Below are 18379 nucleotides of genomic sequence, written 5' to 3' on the forward strand. Positions count from 1 at the left end.
TTGGTTAAAGCAGCGGTATGTGACGTTTTGATGGTTTTTCATCTGGTGAACTGCTTTGTAAAAGATGAACAGCTGAAACTCACGACATCCCCTTTAAATGCAGCATCAACCCTTAAGTCAGTCTGTCCGTGGTACAAAGACAGTTATTATTTTTTTCAGTTCGTCCTAAAAGCTGGGATGAACATTTTAAATAAACTGAGTCTGTGATGATATAAAAGCACCACATAATATAGAAAAGAGTACGTGAGATTAAACACGTTGCACTCCTACTTAATGCAGCATCAATGCTCTGTTAATCCATTAAAATTTACAAAGGGTAAGACTTAGACCTCTAGCATGCGAGAGGTAGTGGGATTGATGCCCGCATTCTCCAGTGCAGAAACATTATGATCATTTGGCAGCAACTCGGAATCTGAAATGATAAAATTAAGGCGAAATTCGTTGCAGCATTAATCTTTAGGCCAGTCTGTCAGTGTTACCATGTCATTAACGCCCTATTTACTCTTAAACAGTTTTATTTACATACCTTTTTTGTTTTGTTTTGACAGAAACACATGACCTTATAATGCTACAATATTAAAATGCACCAGAGTTTTATTTCTTAGTTTGATCGCTGCTATTGATATAACTGAAATGATATTATTGTTATCTTTTTTATTTACTTTTTGAAGTTTTTTTGAAAAAAAGACTCACAGTGATCATTACCAGGATAAAACAGGCAGTGAATGAATGAATGTATTTCATAATAAGAAACAATAAGAACATCCATCATACCACCAGGTGGTGGAAGTGTGATTGTGTGGGGATGCTTTGACATTTGGGTGACTTCATGGGAGTCTTAATCGATTGAACCAGGAATAATGAACCACTGCATTGATTCTCAGTGCTGAGAATTATCCACTATCTAAATAATACCCACTCTGTGGTGGTCCTGTGGGGGTCCTGACCATTGAAAAACAGAGTGAGCAGTCTACAGTCAGTAATTGTAGAACTACAAAGTGCTTCTATATGGTAAGTGGAGCTGATAAAATAGACAGTGAGTGTAGAAACAAGAAGGTGGTTTTAATGTTATGGTTGATTAGTGTAAACTCACACACTGCTGTATGTGCTTGCATGACTGTAGGACGCGTTTTCAGTGCATTACCGTAATATCCATAAAATGTGTCCTTGCGATTTCAGTGCAGAAAAGTTTGTGTAGAGACTGCAGCAGCGGATACTGTGTTTGTTTAGAAATTGTGGTCATACTTTTTTCAACAAGGTAAGTTTATTAAAATAAACGTTTTTTGTATATTAGCTTCTGGATATTTTCGGATGCTACGGACAAAACTGTGTTGTACTGCTATGATGATACGACTATGTTCCAAACTCTGTTAAGGCCTCAGCATACTTCATGCGGAAACGACGTTCGCCTGGCTTCGGCGACCAAAGTGACGTAATCGCGGAGAAAGCGAACAACCGCGGACGTCGCGCAGAGGCTTCGCTCGCCTTGTCGCGCACATGGAAGCTGGGCGAACTCCGCGGACAACGTCACTCCGCGACAACGCCTGTGATTGGTCGGTAAAAAGAGGCGTGCCATGTAAACAAACATGGACGAGTTTGAGGAGCGTTTGTCAGAACAGGTACGGCGGTATCGTCACCTTTACGATACCTCTTTAAGAGATTATAAAGACAGCCAAATCATTATGAATTCATGGAAAGAAATCGGAGAGACTCTTGGTAAAGATTCAAATTTTTGTCGCCAAAAATGGAAAAACCTCCGTGACAAATTTGTGAAAACAAAAAAACGAATGAAGGGTCGGAGTGGAGATGCCGGTGGCAACAAGACCCCTCCTTTATACACAGCTTTGTCCTGGTTATCTGGCTTCATTAAGCACCGTGAGACAGAGACAAACATGCCAAACTCCTCTGAGTCTGAGGTTAGTAATATTGTGTGTATATGCATGAATGTATGTATATATATACTATATATAATGTGTGTGTGTGTGTAGCCAGTTAATGTATAGTAGTTTGCTAACAATACTATATATATATATATATATATGTGTGTGTGTGTGTGTGTGTGTGTGTGATAAAGTTTATTTTACTGTGCAAGATGCTGAAAATATCTTGTAAAACTATGAAATATTTAAATTTATGTCATATGTGTTATTTTAAACATTTAATATACTTACCTAAAGGAAGATTAGTATTTACATTTAGCTACCATCCAGCTAATCATGTACTGGATAATATATATACAGTGTATCACAAAAGTGAGTACACCCCTCACATTTCTGCAGATATTTAAGTATATCTTTTCATGGGACAACACTGACAAAATGACACTTTGACACAATGAAAAGTAGTCTGTGTGCAGCTTATATAACAGTGTAAATTTATTCTTCCCTCAAAATAACTCAATATACAGCCATTAATGTCTAAACCACCGGCAACAAAAGTGAGTACACCCCTTAGTGAAAGTTCCTGAAGTGTCAATATTTTGTGTGGCCACCATTATTTCCCAGAACTGCCTTAACTTTCCTGGGCATGGAGTTTACCAGAGCTTCACAGGTTGCCACTGAAATGCTTTTCCACTCCTCCATGACGACATCACGGAGCTGGCGGATATTCGAGACTTTGCGCTCCTCCACCTTCCGCTTGAGGATGCCCCAAAGATGTTCTATTGGGTTTAGGTCTGGAGACATGCTTGGCCAGTCCATCACCTTTACCCTCAGCCTCTTCAATAAAGCAGTGGTCGTCTTAGAGGTGTGTTTGGGGTCATTATCATGCTGGAACACTGCCCTGCGACCCAGTTTCCGGAGGGAGGGGATCATGCTCTGCTTCAGTATTTCACAGTACATATTGGAGTTCATGTGTCCCTCAATGAAATGTAACTCCCCAACACCTGCTGCACTCATGCAACCCCAGACCATGGCATTCCCACCACCATGCTTGACTGTAGGCATGACACACTTATCTTTGTACTCCTCACCTGATTACCGCCACACATGCTTGAGACCATCTAAACCAAACAAATTAATCTTGGTCTCATCAGACCATAGGACATGGTTCCAGTAATCCATGTCCTTTGTTGACATGTCTTCAGCAAACTGTTTGCAGGCTTTCTTGTGTAGAGACTTCAGAAGAGGCTTCCTTCTGGGGTGACAGCCATGCAGACCAATTTGATGTAGTGTGCGGCGTATGGTCTGAGCACTGTCAGGCTGACCCCCCACCTTTTCAATCTCTGCAGCAATGCTGACAGCACTCCTGCGCCTATCTTTCAAAGACAGCAGTTGGATGTGACGCTGAGCACGTGCACTCAGCTTCTTTGGACGACCAACGCGAGGTCTGTTCTGAGTGGACCCTGCTCTTTTAAAACGCTGGATGATCTTGGCCACTGTGCTGCAGCTCAGTTTCAGGGTGTTGGCAATCTTCTTGTAGCCTTGGCCATCTTCATGTAGCGCAACAATTCGTCTTTTAAGATCCTCAGAGAGTTCTTTGCCATGAGGTGCCATGTTGGAACTTTCAGTGACCAGTATGAGAGAGTGTGAGAGCTGTACTACTAAATTGAACACACCTGCTCCCTATGCACACCTGAGACCTAGTAACACTAACAAATCACATGACATTTTGGAGGGAAAATGACAAGCAGTGCTCAATTTGGACATTTAGGGGTGTAGTCTCTTAGGGGTGTACTCACTTTTGTTGCCGGTGGTTTAGACATTAATGGCTGTATATTGGGTTATTTTGAGGGAAGAATAAATTTACACTGTTATATAAGCTGCACACAGACTACTTTTCATTGTGTCAAAGTGTCATTTTGTCAGTGTTGTCCCATGAAAAGATATACTTAAATATCTGCAGAAATGTGAGGGGTGTACTCACTTTTGTGATACACTGTATATATAGCTTTCTGCTAAGATGAACAGTAATGTGAATACTCTGATGATAAATTAGTAGCTGTGAAATAATCTTTTTCCTTTCCCAATAGAAAAACAAAGAAGAGGAAGCATCAGATCTCCTTGAAAACTCCATGCCACAATCTGACCCACCTTGTGAAATGACAATAAACTTTGAAGATTTTGACAGCCCACTACTGACACCTCCAACAGCTACACCCTCAGCATCAATCTCCTTGCCCAGTGCACCATCCACTTCCTCTGAAGCATCCTCTGATATTTCAGAGGAGAAAAAAGAGAACCAACAAAGACATAAAAGAAAAAGAGACTCCTCTGAGGGCTTTAGCATAAAAAACATTACAGAGATGCTTGATAAGCGACGGGCAGAAAGAGATGCACAGTTTGAGAAAGTCCTGAAAAGTAATGATAGTTTTTCTCGTTATGTCCAGCATGTAGCTGATTTTATGCGGTCCCTACCCCCAGAGGTGTGCTGCGACTTTAAATTTAAATTGCAGAATCTCATGTTTGAGACAGAAAAACAAGTCCTGGCCACCAAACCTACGTGAAGTGAGCTTGGGTGGCATTCATAAGCTGTTCTGAATGTTAATTTGCACTAACTGTTCAAATGTTAAACACTTCGATGGGTACAAAAATTCAAGTCAGGAAATGTTTAAAAGATTTTATTTATGTTAGATTACAGTTGAACGGATGTACATTGTACAACATTACTTACTTTTGTTAAAATAAATATGACCTTGGAAGCAAATTTTGTCTCTTACATTTCTAAATTATAAGCAATATCTAGCAAAATTTACATAAAACATTTAAGAATAGTTTACACATCAATAATTGAAGATTATTGATGTGTAGCTTTGACAGGTTACATTGAATTTTTTTTCACTCTTGATTAAGTGCACCTTTGTTGATGATGGCATCCTGCCAGGGCACAGATCCATGGGCTGAACAGAAGAATTGTGCCAAGGTATTTCGTGTGCCAATGGCTGCTCTGCTAGCTCGGGTACCTGACAATCTTCCTGGGTCCTGAAGGTTGTTGTCCCCCTCTATCAGTCTCCTCCACTCTCCAGGCTGTGTGTTTCCAGATGCAGTAGGTATGTCTGCAAAATTTGGTGGAATGTATGATGTGGAGAGTGTGTTGGTTGCATCGGTGCATGTCAGGTAATTATGCAGTGCAACACATGCTTTCACAATGTCCACTGCTTTTTCAGGAGCACACTCAATTGGCCGCCCAAGTATTCGCCACCTTGCAGCCAAAATTCCAAATGCATTTTCAATAACTCGCCGTGCCCGAGAATGCCTGTAATTGTAAATTCTTTGCTCCTTCATTAAACAGGATCCTGTGAAATGTAAAACGATAAATGACATTCAGAAATATAGCTAGTATACCTGCAACACCAACATAACATGAGTATTTAAAATTACCACTGCTTTTGTGCAATTACTTGGAAATATGTTAATTCAAGTATATGATAAAACAACTGTACTACTTAAACAATATATAGACTTGTGTAAAGCTGTAGTGTCCTATTGGTGTACATGACAAATGAAATATTTAGATTTTAGTACTTACCTGGATAAGGACGCATAAGGTTGACATGCAAAGGAAATGCTGCATCCCCCACAAACACATATGGGGAGGTGACCTGGCAACCAGGCAAGGGAGATGAAGTTGGCAGTCCTAATTTTCCTTGCAAGAGTTTTGATCCAAATTCACTCTCTTGAAAAACTCCTCCATCACTCTCTCGCCCATAAGCACCAACATCCACCATAGTAAATTTGTACCTGGCATTACATGCTGCCAGCAGCACAATGGAATGCGTGCCTTTGTAATTAAAGTAATCGCTACCAGCTCCAGGTGGGGCTCGTATTTGCACATGCTTGCCGTCAACTGATCCAACACAATTGGGGTAATTCCATAAACTCCAAAACTCTTGGGCTATATCCGCCCACTGTGTCGGCTTTGGAAACTCCACGAAATCCTCAAGAGCATGCCAAATAGCTTTGCACATTTCAGATACGACAGCACGTACGGTCGATGGACCCAGTTTATAGCTTTCTGCGGCACTTTGCTGAGTGCAACCGCTGGCAAGAATTCGTAAAGTCACGGCAAGTCTTTCTGCCAAGTCTACCGGGGATCTATGCGTTCTTGCATGTTTTACGTGGGGAGCAAGTCGGCTCAGTAAGCTGTCAAAACGACTTGCACACATCCTGAAGTAAGAAAAGTGCGTCTCCTCGTCAATGTATCTCATCGGTTTTACCAACATTATAAACTCTCCGTCGTCAACCCTCGATCTGTTCAAAGGTCTCACGTACCACCTGCGCCTTTCTCTTTTCTTCTTATAAAGACAAAGCAGCAAAAACAGTTCTTCCTCTGCTTCTTCTTCTAGCATGTTTTTATATGCCTCCAACACCTCGCACGTCGCCATTTTCGGTAGTCATGGAAACCTAACATTCACAGCTGTGGAGCAGACGCGACAGGCAAAGCGAAACCGCTAGAAGTATGCCAGCTTGTAAGCTCGCGAAGGCGCGTTCGGCTTCGTGCGACGTTCGCGAACTTGGCTTCGCTTGAAGTATGCTGAGTGCTTTAGACTCTTCCACCACCGTTAGCGCTTCTCTCAGTTAGTTCAGCTCATTAAATATATTATCCACAGTATCGCTTACTTTTACAAACCCAATTCCAACAATGTTTAGACAGAAGAGAAAATGTCAATGTAAATAGACAGCAGTTTGTAAAAGATGTTATTTATATTCTAGCATACAAACATACATCGCTCCAAAATATGAATGAACGTTTCAACCAGGGTTGCCAGATTGCGCATTTCAAAGGCCGCCAAAATGCATGGAAAACCGCCCAACATACTCACGAAAAACAGCCGATAATCAGCGCTTAAACAATATTAAACCAGTTAAACATGATCTACTACTGCTGATATCTCACAAATCAGTGATTATAAATTATTAATGTCATTTGAAATAATGAATGGCATTTGCAATAATAAAAAACTAAGACTAAGAAGTCTTAAGAAGTGTTTCTTTAGGGTTTTTTGTGTTCTTGCTAGAACTGTTTCTACTTGAAGAACCCTTTAGTATAATTCAAGGTTATTTGCTAACTCAATTAGATTTTTAAAGATTATTTTATTTTGCCACATATAAATGCACATAACATTTAAGGACTGGAAAACTATCGTGCAACTGATACAGGAAAAAAGGAAAAAGGTGAAAGAAAGGAATCTGTTTGTAATCTACCTGCTAAATTCTCCTCCTGAGATGTTTTTCTTTGTGTGTGTAAGCAGCAACATACTTCAGCTAAAACTTTATATAATCGCCTTCAAGAGAGCCGAAACAGAAATAAATTTTTTTTATATTAATTGAATTTCTACAGGACAACATATGTTAAAGTTTGTAATTTAAGTCACATGCTTGTGAGGATTAAAGCAAGTTCCAGATCCTGGATAGTTCAGTCGGTAGAACATCAGACTTTTAATCTGAGGGTCCAGGGTTCAAGTCCCTGTTCGGGCGAGTTGCTATAGGTAAGAGGTAATGTCCCGTACTACATGGTTTATTTAGAATGATGAAGAATTTGTACCTTGTGAGATATTTCTAAGTAAAATAGCATGTACTTGATAAGCTTGAGATAATAGCAAACTGTATGTGTAACATGTTCTCCACACCAATTAGTTGTTTTAAACAGACAGTAGTAAATATAGGACCGTTTAAATCTATATTTATGTGCAGCGTAATAATGCACTGAGTTTTAGATATTAATACCCACATATTTTATGTTGAATTACATGCATCATAATTTCAGTTCTTGCTTCACAGAGCCGCTTTGTTATTGCACTGCACTAAACAGTTGGTATATCCTGCACTATTTTGGCCCCTACATAATGCAGCATCAACCCTTAATTCAGTCTGTCAGTGGTACAAAGACAGTTACGATTTGGTTCAGTTCGTCGTAAAGGCTGCGATAAACGTGAGTACGTGAGCTTAAACACGTTGAACCCCCACTTTATAATGCAGCATCAATGATCTGTTAGTACATTACAATTTACAAAGGGTAAAGGAGAGTTCTTTATAAGGGGAATTAGCTCAAATGGTAGAGCGCTTGCTTCGCATGCGAGAGGTAGTGGGATCGATGCCCGCATTCTCCAATGCAGAAACATTATGATCATTTAAAGGCAACACGTAATATGAGACTCGTTGCGTCATTGCTCACTGAAACGCTGCGTCAAAAATGAGGTCAGTTTACACTCTATTTTCATTCATCGTTTAGTTTAAACACCTTTATTATTTTTTTAAATTGACAAACATGCAATAACTTTGAAACAAACTTGAAACAAATCTTTTCACATTATTATGTATGGTAGAGGGTTAAAGATGTAAATCTGTATAAAGCATGAGCTGTCAGAAGTGAGATTCAAACCCACGCCTAAATGAGAGACTGTGACCTGAACGCAGCACCTTAGACCGCATCCTGACTAGCTTGGGTAACGTTGACACCACATCATATATCAATAGAAAGGGAGCCCCATATGAGCACTCCAACTGACCAAATAATGTGTATTAGGTTAGGGCCAGTGATAGCTCAGTGGTTAAGGTACTGCACTAGTAAACAGAAGATTGCCGGTTCAAGCCCAGCCACCACCAAGTTGCCACTGTTGGGTCCCTGAGCAAGGCCCTTAACCCTCAGTGTGTAAGTCCTTTTGGGTAAAAGCGTATGCTGAAAATGTAAATGTTTTCTCTGGTATGAGTTTATTAGGTACAGCCTTCTTGTTGGGTTTTTAACTGACTGGATTATGTGTTAATAACTCAAACCCTGTTTGTGCTGGTTGTAAGGCTATTCAATCGATCACTAGATGGCATAATATGAATACAGTTAGAAAGTAAAATGATGTCACATGCTGACCTGTGTGGAATACAACTAATGTATGTAGTACTAAGAAGTGTTTCTTAAGGGTTTTTTTGGTGTTCTTGCTGGAACTGTTCTACAGGACAACATATGTTAAAGTTTGTAATTTAAGTCACATCCTTGTGAGGATTAAAGCAGCTTGCAGAGCCCAGGTAGCTCAGTCGGTAGAGCATCAGACTTTTAATCTGAGGGTCCAGGGTTCAAGTCCCTGTTCGGGAGAGTTGTTTCTTACTGTGTTGGGTAAGCGATAATGTCCCGTACTTCATGGTTTAATCAAAAAGTTGAAGAATTTGTACTTTGTGAGATGTTATTAAGTGAAATATTATGTACCTGATAAGCTTGAAATAATAGCACACTGCATGTGTAACATGTTCTCCACACTGACTAGTTGTACGCCCAGCTGTCTCAAACAGACTGTAGTAAATAGAGGACAGTTTGTAAATATTACAGTTTGTTGGGCTTATAGTCGTCAGGATCTCCTGGACCTGGGATTCCGCTGTGAAAGGATTATTTCATCGGACTATCACAGCTTTCACGATATACCGGGAGAAATAGTCAGGACTCCGGGGTCTCCCAGGAGGAAACGTAAACAAAGGAAACAGAAGCATGGCTGCAGGGCCGGCCCGCTAGCACGGCTAAAGAGACAACCGTTTAAACTGCCGCTCCCCAGCATTTTCCTCTCAAATGCCAGATCCATAATAAACATGATCGACGAACTGAGGCTACAGTTTGCTGATAATATCTGTCTTCGGAACTGCAGCGTTGCGATAATTACAGAGACCTAGCTGCAGCCCACCATACCGGACTCGGCTATCGAGTTAGCATGCTACACGGCTCACCGCTACGACAGAAACGGCGACTCCGGTAAGAGCAGAGGAGGGGGATTATGCATCTACATAAACAACAGCTGGTGCAAAGATGCAAAGACTGTAGACAGCCATTGTTCCCCGGATTTGGAATATTTAACTGTTAAATGCAGACCATTCTATCTACCTCGCGAGTTCACTGTCGCTATGGTAACGGCCGTATACATACCACCCGATGCTAATGCTAACCGGGCTCTGGGTGAGCTACACAACGCATTAAGTAACCAACAGAACTCATATCCCGACGCAGTGCACATAGTAGCGGGGGATTTCAACCATGCCGAATTAAAAACAGTACTCCCAAAATTTGAACAGCACATTAAGTGTGCAACTAGGGTGCAAACACACTGGACAAAGTTTACAGCAACATCAGGAAAGGCTATAGGACAAACCCCTTACCACATCTGGGTCTGTCAGACCATATTTCCATGCTGTTGATCCCTGCATACACACCCTGCAGGAAGAGAATTCCACCAGCCACAAGGACTGTAAAAACATGGCCAGAGGGGGCATCACATCAGCTTCAGGACTGTTTTGAGAGCACAGATTGGAGTGTTTTTGAACATCAGGACCTGGAGGTATACACCACGTCGGTGCTCTCATACATCAACTTCTGCGTTGAAAATGTCACTGTGGACAAACGTATTCGGGCATATTCCAATCAAAAACCCTGGATGACCAAAGAAGTACAGGTCCTGCTGAGACAACGTGACATCGCTTTTAGGTCTGGAGATGGTGTGCAGTACGGAGCCGCTAGAGCTGACCTGAAGAGAGGCATCAGGGAGGCCAAGATGGAGTACAAAAGGGAGATCGAGAACCATTTTGAAACCAACAACACTAGGCAAATGTGGCAGGGAGTCCAGCATCTCACCAACTACAAGTCCAGCAACATCACGATGGCTGAGGACGACCCGGCGCTTGTGGAGGAGCTGAACCACTTCTTCGCACGCTTCGAGGTGGAAAGTTCAGAGGCAGCAGCAGCCCCATCAACCGTGGTGCAGGAACATGAGGTGAGGTGCACACTGAGAGCGGTGAACCCCAGAAAGGCTGCTGGACCAGACAGAGTGACCGGGAGGGTCCTCAAAGAGTGTGCGGATCAGTTAGCTGGGATTTTTACAAAGATATTCAATGCTTCACTGTCCCAGTCCTTCATCAGACAGTTTTTACTTAGGGAAAAAAGTAAACATCTAGTAGACAATGTACTTTACATACATTTAAATAATGTGAAAATTTCAATTGTAAAATACTGCTGTAACAATGTAAATAGACGCTGAATAAACATACTTTATGATCAGGATGAATACACGATTAAATTTCTCAAATTTTTAGAGATCAAAAACCAGGGTCCTGGCATCCATGTGGATGTTACTTTGACACATACCACCTACCTCAGCATCGTTGCAGACCGTATACACCCTTTGACGAAAACTGTATTCCCTGATGGCTGTTGACTCTAAAGAAGTAACTTTGTATGAAGCTTGAGATGTCAGAAGTGGGATTCGAACCCACGCCTCCAGGGGAGACTGCGACCTGAACGCAGCGCCTTAGACCGCTCGGCCATCCTGACATGCTTGCAAGTTCTTAATGCCAATTACCAACAACACCCCCACATGGCCAAAGATTTGTACAAAGTGCTGAATCTTTTCACATTATTATGTATCTTAGAGGGTTAAAGACATAAATTTGTATGAAGCACTAGCAGTCAGAAGTGGGATTCAAACCCACACCTCCATGGGACACTGTGACCTGAACTCAGCGTTTTAGACCGCATCCTGACTAGCTTGGGTACCATCACCACCACCCTCGCCCCACACGGACTAATATTTGTACGAACTGCTTAATCTTTTCACATTATTATGTATGGTAAATGTACTGAATGTAACCCATTTGCTGCACTGTACACTTTGTCACTAGGTTGTAAATCATATATCAATTGAAAGGGAGCCCCATATGAGATCTCCAACTGACCAAATAATGATTTTGGGTGGACCATTCTTAGCACTGTACGGCACTAGCATGTTAGGGTGTGTTTTCTCTGGTATGAATGTATTAGGTACAGCCTTCTTGTTGGGTTTTTAACTGACTGGATTATTTGTTAAGAACTCAAACCCTGTTTGTGCTTGTTGTAGGCTATTCAATCGACCATTAGATGGCATAATATGAATACAGTTAATATTGCGTTAGACTCAAGCAATAGAACACGAGAGGGAGTGTGTTATCGCGAATAACATCACGGCTGTGTTATTCGCGATAACACACGACCTCAAGTGTTCTATTGCTTTTATACAACAGTTTTTACAAAATAAAGAAAGAAAATAAATCAAAGAAGCCCTAAATTTCATAATAAATATGCTTTAATATTGAGAATACCTTCCGCCAAAAAGTAGTTCCACAACGAATATAAAGTTTAACACTACAAAGCAGACATCCCAAGTTGCAAAAACTCCTTTCAGGGAGGTAAGAACAACAAGAAGAAAAAGGCAAGAACCTCCGAAAAAAAAAAAAAAAAAAAAAAAACCTCTTGCACACACCAAAGGATATTGGTGATAACAGAACTTTTAGGAGCTGCTAACTGGGCTATTGAACTAACTGTTCGCGTTACAAACACATTAATGTTCCCTACATAGTGCACTAGATTGTATATCAGATAACGGATTTAAAACGCGATCGGGAAAAAGGTCTGTGTCGCCTGCGTGCGCGTTTGTGTGCATGAAGCTTGTCGTTACTGGCAACGCGTCAGCGGAGTAATACAGTTGTGGTGTGAAAAGGCTGTGCTGTTATCACGAATATCAGCACGGTTAGAACGCTTCTCAACCAATCAGATTGTAAGGAACTAACTGTTGTATAAAGTAAAACGATGTCTGTTTCTATCACAGTTTCATCGCATGCTGACCTCTAGAATACAACTGATGTATGTAGCACTAAGAAGTGTTTCTTAAGGGTTCTTTTTGTGTTCTTGGTAGAACTGTTTCTACTTGAAGAACCCTTTAGTATAATTTAAGGTTCTTTGCTAACTCAGTTTGAGTTTTATGGATTTTTTTTTCTCTTGCCACATATAAATGCACATAACATTTTAATGACTGGAAAACAATCGTGCAATTGATACAGGAAAAAAGGAAAAAGGTGAAAGAAAGGAATCTGTTTGTAATCTACCTGCAAATTTCTCCTCCCGAGATGTTTTTCTTTGTGTGTGTAAGCAGCAACATACTTCACTTAAAACTTTATATAATCGCCTTCAAGAGAGACAGCACGGATCTTTACAGCCCGGGTAGCTCAGTCGGTAGAGCATCAGACTTTTAATCTGAGGGTCCAGGGTTCAAGTCCCTGTTCGGGCGAGTTGTTTCTTACTGCATTAGGTAAGCGGTAATGTCCCATACTACATGGTTTATTCAGAAAGTTGAAGAATTTGTACTTTGTGAGATATTATTAAGTGAAATATCATGTACTTGATCAGCTTGAAATAATTGCACACTGTATGTGCAACATGTTCTCCACCCCAACTAGTTGTAAGCCCAGCTGTTTCAAACAGACTGTAGTAATTGCACTACATTAAACAGTTGGTATATCCTGCACTATCGTGGCCCTTACATAATGCAGCATCAACACTTTGTTAGAACATTACAATTTACAAAGGGTCCTTCGTAAGGGGAATTAGCTTATATGGTAGAGCGCTTGCTTAGCATGCGAGAGGTAGCAGGATCTATGCCCGCATTCTCCAGTGTACAAACATTGTGATAATTTAATGGCATCATGTAATACGAAAGTCAATGCCTCATTGCTCACTGAAGCTATATTTTTTCAGATTGTTATGTATGGTAGAGGGTTAAAGATGTAAATTTGTGTATAGCATGCGCTGTCAGAAGTGGGATTTGAACCCACGCCTCCAGGGGAGACTGTGACATGAACGCAACACCTTAGACCGCATCCTGACTAGCTTGGGTACCGTTGACACCACACCATATATCAATAGAAAGGGAGCCCCATATGAGCACTCCAACTGACCAAATAATGATTTTGGACCATTTGTGAACCATTATTAGCACTGTAACGCCACTAGCATGTTAGGGTGTGTTTTCTCTGGTATGAGTGTATTAGGTACAGCCTTCTTGTTGGGTTTTTAACTGACTGGATTATGTGTTAAGAACTCAAACCCTGTTTGTGCTCGTTGTAGGCTATTCAATCGATCACTAGATGGCATAATATGAATACAGTTAGAAAGTAAAACGATGTCGCATGCTGACCTGTGTGGAATACAACTAATGTATGTAGTACTAAGAAGTGTTTCTTAAAGGTTTTTTTGGTGTTCTTGCTGGAACTGTTCTACAGGACAACATATGTTAAAGTTTGTAATTTAAGTCACATCCTTGTGAGGATTAAAGCAGCTTGCAGAGCCTGGATAGCTCAGTCGGTAGAGCATCAGACTTTTAATCTAAAAGTTGTTTATTACTGCATTAGGTAAGCGGTAATGTCCTGTACTACATGCTGTATTTACAAAGTTGAAGAATTTGTACTTTGTGAGATGTTATTAAGTGAAATATCATGTACTTGATAAGCTTGAAATAATAGCACTCTGTGTGTGTAACATGTTCTCCACACCAACTAGTTGTTTCTAACAGACTGTAGTAAATAGAGGACAGTTTAAATCTATATTTATGTGTAGCCTAATAATGCGCTGAGTTTTAGATATTAATTCCCACATATTTTTTGTTGCCTTAAAGACTCACTTAAATCCTGATCTAATTTTTGATGCCGCGTTTCATTAAGCGATGCCGCAACGAGTTTCATATTACATGATACCCTTAAATAATCATAATGTATCTGCACTGGAGAATGCAGGCATCGATCCCGCTACCTCTCGCATGCTAAGCGAGCGCTCTACCATTTGAGCTAATTCCCCTTATGATGCTCCTTTGTTCCCATTTTGAAGGTTGTGATATTGCTTTAAGCTTAATTTTTCTTTTTCATGTAATAACTGATATTTTACTGGATCTCTGCTGATATCTTGTGGGCCATATTGACTAATCAGTGAAAATTATTGCGCTGCCTTGTATAATAAAACCATTTTGCTTATTTAGCTTTAATTAGCTTTAATTATTAAACAGTTAATAAGATAGTGATGGTGAAACTAATAACCTGTTTTTACCATCACTAAGTGTCTTTACCATCACAACAAGTTATGTGTTGGTAATGACATGTTGAGGTAATGACAGTTTTTACTTAGGGATGCACTGTGCGATTGACTATAAGATCGTGATCCATGTATTGGGCACCCCTGATGTAAAACAACTGTACTTTTGGTAACCCCTTTTGGAGTCTTTCCAAGAAATTGCTCCTGATAACTTTTATTGTTTATTGAAACACAACATTTCCATCACAGATCTGCTTCAAACTTAGGGAGATCCGCTGTCAGAACTCGGACACAGTCTTTATGTTCAAGTCTAGATTTAAAACATGTTTATTTACTCAGGCTGTTGATTGGTCTTTTCAAACTAAACAAGCAAACCTAGTTATGCTGTGTTTATTTACTCAGACTGTTGATTGGTCTTTTCAAACTAAACAAGCAAACCTAGTTATGCTGTAATAGTTAGGGGTGCTGGAGTCTAAACCTGTAAAACTCTCTGATATTTTACTCCTAACGATTTCACATTGTAACAACATCTTCTGTTGTTTTAACCCGAGGTGGTTCTGACGGAAACCTGTTCACCCTCTCAAGGTTAAAGACTGCAGTGCCAACAATGCTGCTCCTACTAGATGTGACGGACACCTGGCGTGTTTGCACCAAAAATGTCCAGAATGTACAACAGACTTTATCACAGACTGGACTGAACAATGAAGAACTTACATTATTTTTTTGCTGGTTACAACTTTCAGTTCAATTTAATTTTGTGTTTGTATGATTTGTGTAAATCCTTTTTATTTAAAGTATCCTCCAGGCCACCCAAGAAGGATGGGTCCCTGCTGAGTCTGGTTCCTCTCAAGGTTTCTTCCTGAGTTTTTCTCTGCCACAGTCGCCCTTCGGCCTGGATTCTGTAAAGTTGCTTTGAGACAATGTTCATTGGAAAAAGCGCTATATAAATAAATTTGACTTGACATGTGTCCGAGATCTCTAACTCAAGCACCGTTTATGCAATCCATTTGAGTAGTACTGTATTTTATAGAGTACATCCTGAGCTTTTTATTAATGTCACATTTGTGGGTGTGTGGCAAGCAGCTCATGAACTTTCTTTTAAAAATGGCTGCCATGTCATATTTCACATTTCATGGAAATAAGCAAAGTAAGAGATCAGTTTCGTTCAATATGAGTCGTAACTTCAGTTTATAAAGATTACAGAAATGTACAGCAATTTTAACCCTTTCTCAACAAAACATTTATCCAATGTCCTTTGTTGTGGACAGCAGGACTTACTACACCCGGTTTTTAGCCTATTTCTATACAAGGAAGCAGAGAGCTGAGTAAGGCAGAAAATATTTTATGGAACAGATTTATGCAGGAAATTCAGGTGGTGGTGTGTTAGTGTGTGTTGTGCTGGTATGACTGGATAAGACACAGCAGTGCTGCTAGACTGAGAATAGTCCACCAACCAAAAACATCCAGCCATCAGCACCCAGTGGGAAGCGTCCTATGTCCACTGATGAAGGTCTAGAAGATGACCAACTCAAACAGCAGCAATAGATGAGCGATCGTTTCTGACTTTACATCTACAAGGTGGACCAACTAGGTAGGACTGTCTAATAGAGTGGACACGGTATTTAAAAACTCCAGCAGCACTGCTGTGTCTGATCCACTCATGCCAGCACAACACACACTAACACACCACCACCATGTCAGTGTCACTGCAGTACTGAGAATGATCCACCATCCAAATAATACCTGCTCTGTGGTGGTCCTGTCAATAATTGTAGAACTACAAAGTGCTTCTATATGGTAAATGGAGCTGATAAAATAGACAGTGAGTGTAGAAACAAGGAGGTGGTTTTAATGTTACGGCTGATTAGTGTAAACTCACACACTGCTGTATGTGCTTGCATGACTGTAGGACGCGTTTTCAGTGCATTACCGTAATATCCATAAAATGTGTCCTTGCGATTTCAGTGCAGAAAAGTTTGTGTAGAGACTGCAGCAGCGGATACTGTGTTTGTTTAGAAATTGTGGTTATACGCGCTTCTCTCAGTTAGTTCAGCTCATTAAATATATTATCCACAGTATCGCTTACTTTTACAAACCCAATTTCAAGGTTTAGACAGAGGGGAAAATGTCAATGTAAATAGACAGCAGTTTGTAAAAGATGTTATTTATATTCTAGCATACAAACATACATCGCTCCAAAATATGAATAAACGCTTCAGCCAGGGTTGCCAGATTGCGCATTTCAAAGTCCACCAAAATGCATGGAAAACCGCCCAACATACTCATGAAAAACAGCCGATAATCAGCGCTTAAACAATATTAAACCAGTTAAACGTGATCTACTACTGCTGATATCTCACAAATCAATGATTATAAATGATTAATGGCATTTGAAATAATGAATGGCATTTGAAATAATAAAAAACTAAGACTAAGAAGTCTTAAGAAGTGTTTCTTTAGGGTTTTTTGTGTTCTTGGTAGAACTTTCTACTTGAAGAACTATTTAGTATAATTCAAGGTTCTTTGCTAACTCAATTTGATTTTTATGGATTTTTTATGGCGCATAACATTTAAGAACTGAAAAACAATCGTGCAATTGATACAGGGAAAAGGTGAAAGAAAGGAATCTGTTTGTAATCTACCTGCAAAATTCTCCTCCAGAGATGTTTTTCTTTGTGTGTGTAAACAGCAACAGCCTTCACCTAAAACTTTATATAATCGCCTTCAAGAGAGCCGAAACAGGTATAAAACATTTTATATTAATTGAAGTTCTACGGGACAACGTATGTTTAAGTTTGTAATTCAAGTCACATGCTTGTGAGGATTAAAGCAGGTTGCAGAGCCTGGATAGCTCAGTCGATAGAGCATCAGACTTTTAATCTGAGGGTCCAGGGTTCAAGTCCCTGTTCAGGCGAGTCGTTTATTACTGCATTATGTCCCATACTACATGGTTTTGTTTAGAAGGTTGAAGAATTTGTACTTTGTGAGATGTTTCTAAGTGAAATAGCATGTACTTGATCAGCTTGAAATAATAGCACACTGTATGTGTAACATGTTCTTCACACCAACTAGATACAGACTGTAGTAAATAGAGGACAGTTTAAATCTATATTTATGTGCAGCCTAATAATGCACTGAGTTTTAGATATTAATAGGCACATATTTTATGTTAAATTACATACATAATATTTTCAGTTCTTGCACTGCACTAAACAGTTGGTATATCCTGCACTATTTTGGCCCTTACATAATGCAGCATCAACACTCTGCCCTGTTAGTACATTACAAAGGGTAAAGGTGGTTTGTTCGTCAGGGGAATTAGCTCAAATGGTAGAGCGCTCGCTTAGCATGCGAGAGGTAGCGGGATCGATGCCCGCATTCTCCAGTACAGAAACATTATGATTATTTAAGGGCATCACATAATATGAAACTCGTTGCGTCATTGCTTACTGAAACACAGCATCCTAAAGGCTGAGATGAATGTTTTAAATGAAGTGAGTCTGTGATGGTTTAAAAGCAACACATAATATAGAAAAGAGTACATGAGCTGAAACACTTGAAGGCAAAACGAAATATGAAC

At 40.1% G+C, this 18379-nt stretch overlaps 3 non-coding genes across 3 annotated transcripts; 2 read left to right on the forward strand and 1 right to left on the reverse strand.

Annotated features, from left to right (window-relative positions):
* Positions 1-11155: 11155 nt before the first annotated feature.
* trnal-cag (transfer RNA leucine (anticodon CAG)) lies at positions 11156-11238 on the reverse strand. The gene has a single exon. It is a non-coding gene; the product is annotated as a tRNA-Leu (tRNA).
* A 1695-nt stretch (positions 11239-12933) lies between these two features.
* Positions 12934-13006, forward strand: trnak-uuu (transfer RNA lysine (anticodon UUU)). Its single transcript has one exon. It is a non-coding gene; the product is annotated as a tRNA-Lys (tRNA).
* A 5105-nt stretch (positions 13007-18111) lies between these two features.
* Positions 18112-18184, forward strand: trnaa-agc (transfer RNA alanine (anticodon AGC)). The gene has a single exon. It is a non-coding gene; the product is annotated as a tRNA-Ala (tRNA).
* Positions 18185-18379: the final 195 nt, after the last annotated feature.

The sequence above is a fragment of the Trichomycterus rosablanca genome, unplaced genomic scaffold, assembly GCF_030014385.1.
Source record: "Trichomycterus rosablanca isolate fTriRos1 unplaced genomic scaffold, fTriRos1.hap1 scaffold_211, whole genome shotgun sequence".
Classification (NCBI taxonomy): Eukaryota; Metazoa; Chordata; class Actinopteri; order Siluriformes; family Trichomycteridae; genus Trichomycterus; species Trichomycterus rosablanca.